General features: G+C 45.9%; 1 long non-coding RNA gene across 1 annotated transcript; it reads right to left on the reverse strand.

Annotated features, from left to right (window-relative positions):
- Nucleotides 1-34: 34 nt before the first annotated feature.
- On the reverse strand, nt 35-6945 carry LOC114487504 (uncharacterized). Its single transcript, XR_003682656.1, has 4 exons — nt 6787-6945; nt 2501-2616; nt 434-581; nt 35-223 (listed from the first exon to the last, which is right to left on the reverse strand). It is a non-coding gene; the product is annotated as an uncharacterized lncRNA (long non-coding RNA).
- Nucleotides 6946-9072: the final 2127 nt, after the last annotated feature.

Below are 9072 nucleotides of genomic sequence, written 5' to 3' on the forward strand. Positions count from 1 at the left end.
GTACCGAAAAAAAAAAAAAAAAAAGATTGCTATGTTCAGTTTGTATTTCAGCTCGTGGAAATGAGGAAGAAAATCCTGGTTGCATCAGGCTATAAATCTAGTGTTGTTCACTCCTAATTGCACATGGGGGCAGAGATGTTTCCACAAGTAAAATTCACAGGTAATCATCAAACCCAGGGGTTGCCGAGGACTCCAGTGTCAGACCCTCCAGAGTTCACGAACCCTAAGCAAAACAAAACAGGCCCAAAGGGGGCAAAGGAAGAGTAGGGCAGGGTGTGAAATCAGGTTCCTAGTCTCCTCCCCAGAGATCTGGCTTCTAGGCTGCGCTCAGCAATCTATATTTCAAATTCCCCGGTGATTTGGATGCATCAAGGCTTGGAAGCCAGTGGCTTGAATGGCCCAGAAGTCGGCCCCGCACCCCAGTAGGCCTTACCTCCCCATGAAAATGTGAGCGGATGGCCCAGGCTACACAGAGCAGCAGAAGGGAGTGCGCGGGGAGCCCGGCCCCGGGGTGGGGTGGGGTGAGGCAGGGGGCACGGCGCTGGCGCAGCCGGTAGCCTTGGAGGACTTCGGTTTCCTGTCTGAGAGAGAAGAAAATTAGACGAATTTTCCTGTTAGGAATTTATCTGATTCTATGAGACTTGAGTTTCTTATTATTCACTGAGGGTGAGGATATTTTTAAAGGAATGGGGATCAGTCCCCGGAGGGGAATTGTCATGTGTTTAGTATCTCTTCCAGATTCTGCTAAGGAATCTGGCAAGACCTTCCGTCCAGCTCTGTCATCTTTTCCTTCCCTTCTGATCAGAGGGCCAGTTATGCTGGTGACCCCTGACCCTCAGGCCTGTCACTCTTTGCCCAAGTCTCAGAAATCTTTCCTGACTTTCCTGCTCGTTCTTTCCCTGGAAACACCAGAATGGCCATTTTCAAACCTGGCTGTATATTAGGGTCACCTGGGAAGTTTTTATGAACTATTACTACTGGGGCCCTACCCCCAACAATTGAATCCAAACTTTGGAGGTGAGGCTGAGGCATCTGCATTTTTAAAGCTTCCCGACTGTTTGAGATGCACAAGATGGTTGGACCAGCTCCCCAGGGCTGGTCTGGAAGCAGGGTGACTGGGTCTCCAGCCACTTCTTTACCCAAGTAAGAGGGAGCGAAAGTGTAGGGTTGTACTTGCTGTGTTGCCAGGTCCTCTCTGCCCAGGTCCACATGCCAGCGTTTTAGATACACCAGATCAATAGTTACAGGATGAAGCATCACATATACTGTCGACGTGAAATGAAAAAGCCAGGCCAACTGGCGCCACCACATACCCAACCAGCTGACACGAGTCAAGTCTCCCGAGGTTCAGTTTTCTCCTTTGCAAAGTGAGGCCAGCATTTCCCTCTGGTTATGCGATGGATCAGAAGGGATAATGTGTATGAACTGGCTTTAGAAACTATCAAGTGCTATAAAAATTGAATGGGTTTAAGCACCTTATATGTAGAAGGAGTTCACATATTCAACTAAAATTATGTCAGTTCTTCCCAAATTGACTGACATGTATGTATTGAGTGCAATACCAATACTAATCAAAATCCCAGCAAGCTTTTTTTTTAATAGAAATCAACAAGCTGATTCAAGAATTTGCATGGAAATGCAAAAGACCCTGAATAGTCAAAACAGCTCTGAAAAAGAAGTACAGACTTGGAGGACTCACATTCCCTGGTTACAAGCAACAGTAATCAAAATAGTATCACTATAAAGACAGGCAAGTAGTTCAATGAAACGGAATATTGAACTCCAAAATAGACCCATAGATATCTGGCCATTGGATTTTTGACAAAATTGCTAAGGCAGTTTAATGGAGAAAGAATAATCTTTCAATAAATGATGCTGGAACAACTGCACAGCCATATATATATATACACCTTTATCTCATACCATTGATAGAAATTAACTTGAAATGGAACACAGATGTAAATAAAGGGCAAAAGAGCTGAAACTATAAAACTACTAGAAGAAAACAGAGGAGAAAAATCTTAGTGACCTAACATAGGCAATGATCTATTAAATAGGACACAAAAAGCAAAAATTAATAAATTAGATTTCATCAACATTTAAAACTTCTGCTCCTCTAAAGATAGTGCTAAAAAATTAAAAACCAAGCCACAGGCTGGAGGAAAGTATTTCCAAACATGTATCTGACAAGGGACTTACATCCACAATGGATAAAGAATGCATACAACTAAATGAAAACAACCCAATGTTTTAATAAAATGGACGAAAGATTTAAAATATGTTTATAAGTGAAGATATGTGTGTGGCAAATGAACACGTGAAAAGATGCTGTAACCTCACTAATCAATGAGATACCTACTAGAATAGCTAAGGGTTAAAAGTCTGTGGCAAGGATCTGGGGTGACTGGAACTCCTGTGCATCAATGGTCAGAATGAAAAACATTATGGTCACTTGGGAAAACAGTTTGACCGTTTCTTATAACGTTAAATATACACTTACCATGGGATCCAGGACCTTCACTCCTACCATATGTCCACAGCAGATTGCACTCAAATGTTCTTATCAGCTTTGTTCATAACAGCCCCAAACTGCACATACCTCCAATGATCATCAACCTGTGAATGGATAAACAGATTGTGGTACATCCATACAATGGAATACTACTCAGAAAGGAAAAAGGATGAATTAGAGTGTGTGTGTTACCATGGATGAATCGCTAAAATATTCTTCTAAGTGAAAGAAGCTGGACACAAAGGCTATAGACTATTTGATTTCACTTATGTGAAATTCTAGAAAAGGCAACACTGGTGATAGAAAGCAGATCAGAGGTTACCAAGGGTCAGGCAGTAGGAGGAGGGGATTGAATACAGAGGGGCATGAGAGCACTTTTGGAGAGATGGAAGTATTCTCATGATTGTGTTGATAGTACCCAACTGTATATATTTGTCAGTACTCACTGAATTGTTTAATTAAAAATGGTGAGCTTTGTTGTATGTAAATTATATTTCAAGGAAGCTGACCAAAAAAATTATTGAAGTCTTCTGCCTGTGCTGCAGATAGAGATGTGTACACGGGATGGAGAAGTTGGTTCTAACCAGGAGAGGGAGAACAGGCTGGAGGGTATTTGATCCAAGTCTTGAAAGATGGATAGATAATGATTTGCTGAGTAATAAAGGAGAGAAAACAATTTTAGGCGGCGAGGGCAGAAGAACAAAACCTCACAAGCTGGAAAGAGCCAGACAGATTCTAGGAAATGCAAGTTGTTGGTTGAAACCTAAGGTTCCAGGAAGAGCATGTCCGGAGGTGAGAATGTGGGTGGCAGTACAGCTTGAAGGGTCTCATACCACACACTAAGGCACTTAGCTTATATCCTATAAACAAAGAGAAATTGCTGAATAGTTTTAAGCTGTAATAAACATATTCAGCTTTGTGTTTTGTAAATATTACTCTGGAAGCAGGGAGGAGGACAGATTGGAGTGGACAGCAAGATTGAAGGCTGAGAAACCAATCAAAAGACTAATAAGACGAAAAAAGAAGCAGACTCACAGATACTGCGAACAGACTAGTGGTTACCAGTGGGGAGGGGAGGGAGGGGTAATATAGAGGTGGGGGAGGGGAGATACAAACTGTTGGGTGTCATATAGGCTCAAGGATGTAGTGTACAACACGGAGTATTTTGTAATTGCAATATTTTGTAACAGCTGTAAATGGAAAGTCACCTTTAGAAACTGTATTTTAAAAAAGACTATTGCCATCATTCAGATAAGATAAACCATGAGTTTTGTTCTGTGGAGTAGAAAGATGCAGAGGGGAGAGTCATGAGAGGCATTAAGGGGGTATAACTGGACAGAATGTGTCTGAGGGTGCTGCGTAACAGAGGGATGAAAGGCAAGGAGGACTCCTTGGATTCTGGCCTGGGTGACGGGGTGGCTGTTGGTGACTTTGTCAAGATTGTGAATACAAGGAAGAGTGAGTTTGAGAGGAAAAGATGAGCTCAGTTTGGGGCATGTTGGGTTTTATACGGTCCATTCTAGGAGAGTGTCTGAAAGGAAATTGAATACCCAAGAGTAAAATTCAAAAGAGAGATCTAGACTCGATATGTGGTTCAAAGTAATCCACACGTAGATGGCAGCTGAAGCTAAGGGGTGAATGAGGGTGACCACGGAGGGGCAAGTTATGAAAGGGGTGAGTGGAGAACGGGAAGCCTTAATAGGAGCTGAGAAATAACGGTCAAAGAAATAATGGTGCAGCTGACCCAGGAAGGGTGCGGTGGGGAGAAGCAGAGGAATGAGGGAGATTTTAGAGAAGGATGGTCAAACACTGTCCAATGCCACTTAGAGGTCAAGCATGATGAGGACAAGAAAGAGTCCATTGGAATTGCCAAGCGGGAGGTCGTTGGTGTTATGTGCCAAAGTGGTTGCTATGACGTGGTGGCAGAGCCTGACGGCAGAAGGCCAGGCTGTGAGTGAGATGGAAAGAAATGGGGACAGTCAGCAGGCAGTTTGGCTGTGACATGAAAGAGAGAGGAAGGTAGTGAGTAGGTAGGGAGAGGTGTAGGACCAAAGTATTTGTTTTCTAAAATATTGGGGGACTTGACAAACTTCATTGGCTGTTGAGGAAAAGCCAGTGGAGTAGAAGAAGTTGAAAATATACAAGAGGGGTCCAATGAAGAAAGGTCTAAGTCAAGGAGGAGACTTCAGGGATAGAAACAGGGAGAGAACACCTGGAAGGAAGTAGAAGGCAAGCACAGAAACAGGTAATTTTGGAGGTTTGAGGGCCGAAGCTGAGGGAGTTCATGGCTGAAGACTCATTTCTCGGTGGGTTTGAAAAAAGTGAAAGTCGGAATAGCTCTTGCAAGGTATTTAAAGGGAGGGACTCTGTGAATTGACAAGGGCCCAGAAGGTTGGGCTCTATACGTCTATAGTGTCATCTGTCTGTAAAGGTGTTGATTTTTCTGCCTCAGCATTGAACTGCCTACGTGTGACAACCAGGAAAACAGATCGTTGGATCGATCCAACGTTTTCATGTAGCAAGGAGGATGTGGTAGAAGGGCGAGGTGGTGAGGACACTTAGAGATTTATTAGCAGAGTGGAGGAAGTGATGAACTCCAGGAACTAGGCTGGATGGAGCCAAGGTGCTAGAAGGGATGGGAGGGGAGCAGAGAGGTTAGAGATTGAGAGAGGGTCACGGTGAGCGGGGCAAACAGATAAATTGGTGGAGCAGGACGACAGTAGGGTATGGCCCAGAGCAGGGTGCTCAAGTATAGACTTCAGAGGGAAGACGTCTCTGGGCAATGCCAAAGTCCAAACTGTGGCCATGGGAGTGGGAGCCCAAAGTGAAGGAGACGGAAGGTCACGGGTGCCCAGGCGACGGTGTTACCCGAGTCTTTCCATGAGTGTCAACGTCCCCAGGGTGACGTGGGTAGAGAGGAGGACTGCGAGCCAGCTGTCCAGGTGCCCAGTGAATGGGGACCTCTCAGAGGAGAGCTTCTCGGTTGGGGAACCCAAACCCTTCCATGTGCCACCTTGCTGGGAGCCTCACCCTCCTGTATCCCTTCATCTGGCTGGTGGTTTGTATCCTTTAATATCCTTTTTAATAAACTGGTAATCTAGCAAGTAAACAGGTTTCCTGAGTTCTGTGAGCCACTCCAGCAAACTAGTTGAACCCAAAGAGGGGGTCGTGGGAACCTCTGATCTATAGCCAGTCGGTCAGAAACACAGGTAACAACCCAGACATCTCCGGGCAGATAGGGTCAGAATTCAGTTGAATTATAGGCCACTCAGCTGTTGTCCAGAGAATTGCTTGGTGGTGTCGGGGGGAAACCTCCCATCCACACATTGGAATTGGGTCCAGAACCTCATTACTTGTGTATCTCTTAACTAGACTGTAAACTTTTGAAGTTAAGGACTGTCTTTTCATGCTGTACCCCTAGCTCTTGGAACAATGATAGGCTCTTAGGAACTTGATGAATGAATGAGTGAATAGATGAATGAACGCGTGAATAAGAGAATGAACAGCGGAGAGAGAGACCCTGGATTCTGACCCAGTGGGCCGGCACCTGCCCAGTATCCCATGAACAAGGCGTTCTGTGGGTGTTGTTTCATTTAATCCTCACAGTAACTTCGAGGTCAATACCACTGGCTTATTAGCTAGTCCTCACTTTACAAGCAAGGGAACGGAGGCTTAGAAAAGAAAAGTGATGGTCCAAGGTTATACGGAATCTCATTTGCAGAATGGGGCTCTGAACTCCGGCCGGTGAAGGTCTCTGTCTATTCTGCATCTTTACGTCCGGCTCTTTTGAGCCTCAGGGTCTGAGTAAGTGATGAAATGCTTGGATTTTTGAGCCAAATAAACCCCGGACTCAAATTCCAGCTGTGCCACTTAGGAGCTGCTGTCCTTGGGCAAGTTCCTCAACCTCTTCAAGCCTCAACATTATCTGTACATGGGGGTGATAAGATGGTGGTGGACGTAGCGGAGGGAGAAGCAGTGCTGCCCTGAAGTGTGAGACCTTGTGTTCAGAGCTCTTTGCACAGTGCCTGGCACGGGGTGAGGTCTCCGTACATATTAACCATCGCTTTTATTGCTTTTAAAGGGAAATAGATTTGGAAATTTTCTTACAACCTAGATCTATTCAAATCCTGGTGAACAGACTCACACCCCTTTATAAACCAGGGTAGCAAATTATTAGTTCACGATAAGAATGCCAAGCAGATCAGACACCAAGTCACCCTCCCTTCCTCCCCCCTGGGGACAGTGGCACGGACACACTGAGAAACTCTTATTACCCGCTTCGCAGTTTTTCAGATTCTGTTATGACTATTATTCCTTTCTTTGGAATGTCGTCCTGGCTTCTTTTCACAGAGTGTCACGTTTCCGAGTTCATTCACGTTGAGCTGGTAGTGAAAGTCTCCTTAATTTAAACCTCCAGTCAGAGAGGATGACCCGTCCCTTTTGAGCCCAAGATCTTGGGCTCTGTCTTATTTTGAGAACGGAAGTCCCTCCCCGGTCCACTGACGACACTGTTTATCCTCAAAGGAGAGAAAAGCACGTTTTCATTTATGGGCCAGACGATGTATCGTATAGCGTTGGGAAGCCTTCCCCGCTGGAGATCTCAGCAGCAGAGAGCCAGGCGTGCTAGTCAAAAGACACCATTGATGTGACGGGAACAGAAGCCAGTGTCCTCAGCTGCCCTGAGGATGTCTTTCTGGAGATGTTTTTCTGGTCTGACATTTCTGACATTTGCAAGGGAGCCAGTGGGACTGCCGTCTTAAGTGAGGAAGCAGCTGGTAGCTCTCTCCTCCAATCGGCCCTGAAATGGTGTGGAATCCCTTTGCTTTCAACAGCCCACAAGGGGACCCGAGAGATGTGATGTCCTTACAGGAAGCTCTTTTTTTTTTTTTTTTTTGGCCATGCAGTGCAGCATGCGAGATCTTAGTTCCCCAACCAGGGATTGAACCCATGCCCCCTGCAGTGGAAGTGTAGCGTCCTAACCACTGGACCGCCAGGGAAGTCCCACAGAAAGCTCTTAAATCACAGCTGGGTCCTGGCCTGAGAGCTGCCAAGTGTGTTCTGTTCTGTCCTTCTCTCTGTCTCTCTGTTTTTGTCTTTCTCTGCACCCCCCTTGTACTCTCTTTGTGTGTGTGTGTGTGTGTGTGTGTGTGTGTGTGTGTGAACCTACGCTTTAATAAAACCTACCATGTAGGTTAAATATATTTAGGATAAAATGTACTTCTATCGTAACTCCTTTTAAAATTAAATAAAAATTCGGAAAGGTCAAGGAATGTGTCATAGGAGTATCAGGAAAGAGCAAATCTCAAACATTGTATCTAAGAAAAGATGCTTCCAATCTGGATTTAAGGGGTCCAGTCTCCGCAGAACCAAGTTTCCCATCTTAGCCGCACATTCTGATGATTTTTGGACTGTTCATTTTCCCCTAAGTAAGAAGATGCAGAGCGTGTTATATGTGAGGTCACGTTCGCTCAGACCGTAATGTGCCTTCCCGTCCAGTTCTTCTGGGTTGGGGTGTGACTGAGCTGCTCTCCTGGTGATGGGGCTGAGGGGTCCTGTAAGCTCCGAGATTCCACCACAAGCCTTCACGTTGCCAGTGATGACATTTCTAAGGCATTAGACACAAGAACCCAAGGACGCAAGAGCTCCTCGTCCCCTGTTTCTCCATTTCTAAATCTACCCATCTTCAAGTTCAAAGGCCACCTCTTCCGTGAACTCTTTTCTGAGCTTCCCCAGCTGTAAGGAATTGCACCTCCATTCTCTGAGCTCTCAGAACACTCTTCTTTTGTGACACGTCACTTTCTGCCTTGCATTAGAGACGTTTGTGAAAGGAAGGAGGAAAACTTAACATTTATTAGATCATTCATCGCACTAAGACTTTTTATTAGCTCCTTCAAGGTTTACACAACCCTGGGAGGTGTATACTATTACTCCTTGTTACAGAAGACGAAACAGTTGCTCAGAGTGGCACTCTGAAATTGAATTCTGACGGCAGCCTTCATATCTGTGCTGTTTCCACTCCATCGCGTGTTATGTCTAACCTCCTCTGGATGGTAACCTCCTTGAGAGTAAGGACCGTGTCTTTTTCATCTTTACACACCTCCAGGCTCCTGGCGCCGGGCTCGGCACCCGGCCGGCACTCTGAAGGCTGCGGGACTAGATGAAGGCTGAGCTGACTGACTGGTCCGTGCACTGCTCTTTCCCAGCTGTGCGGCGCATTGCAGCTGTGCATTCCAGAGTCACGTGCTGTAATGACCTCATAGCCCATCCAGTTTAAGTGTTTTTCCCTGCTCTCTGTGTCCTGCTTATGTGTCTCTCTTTGATTGGCAAGCTTTGAAGGAGGCAGACACGGAATCTGCGGTACTCTTTTGTCCAGATCCTGAGCATAACAATCAACAGATGATTCCTGGGGGTGGAAACAAGTTTTTGTGTTTTTTTTTGCGGTACGCGGGCCTCTCGCTATGTGGCCTCTCCCGTCGCGGAGCACAGGCTCCGGACGCGCAGGCCCAGCGGCCGTGGCTCACGGGCCCAGCCGCTCCGCGGCACGTGGGGTCCGCCCGGAG

The sequence above is a fragment of the Physeter macrocephalus genome, chromosome 13, assembly GCF_002837175.3.
Source record: "Physeter macrocephalus isolate SW-GA chromosome 13, ASM283717v5, whole genome shotgun sequence".
In the NCBI taxonomy this organism is placed as follows: domain Eukaryota; kingdom Metazoa; phylum Chordata; class Mammalia; order Artiodactyla; family Physeteridae; genus Physeter; species Physeter macrocephalus.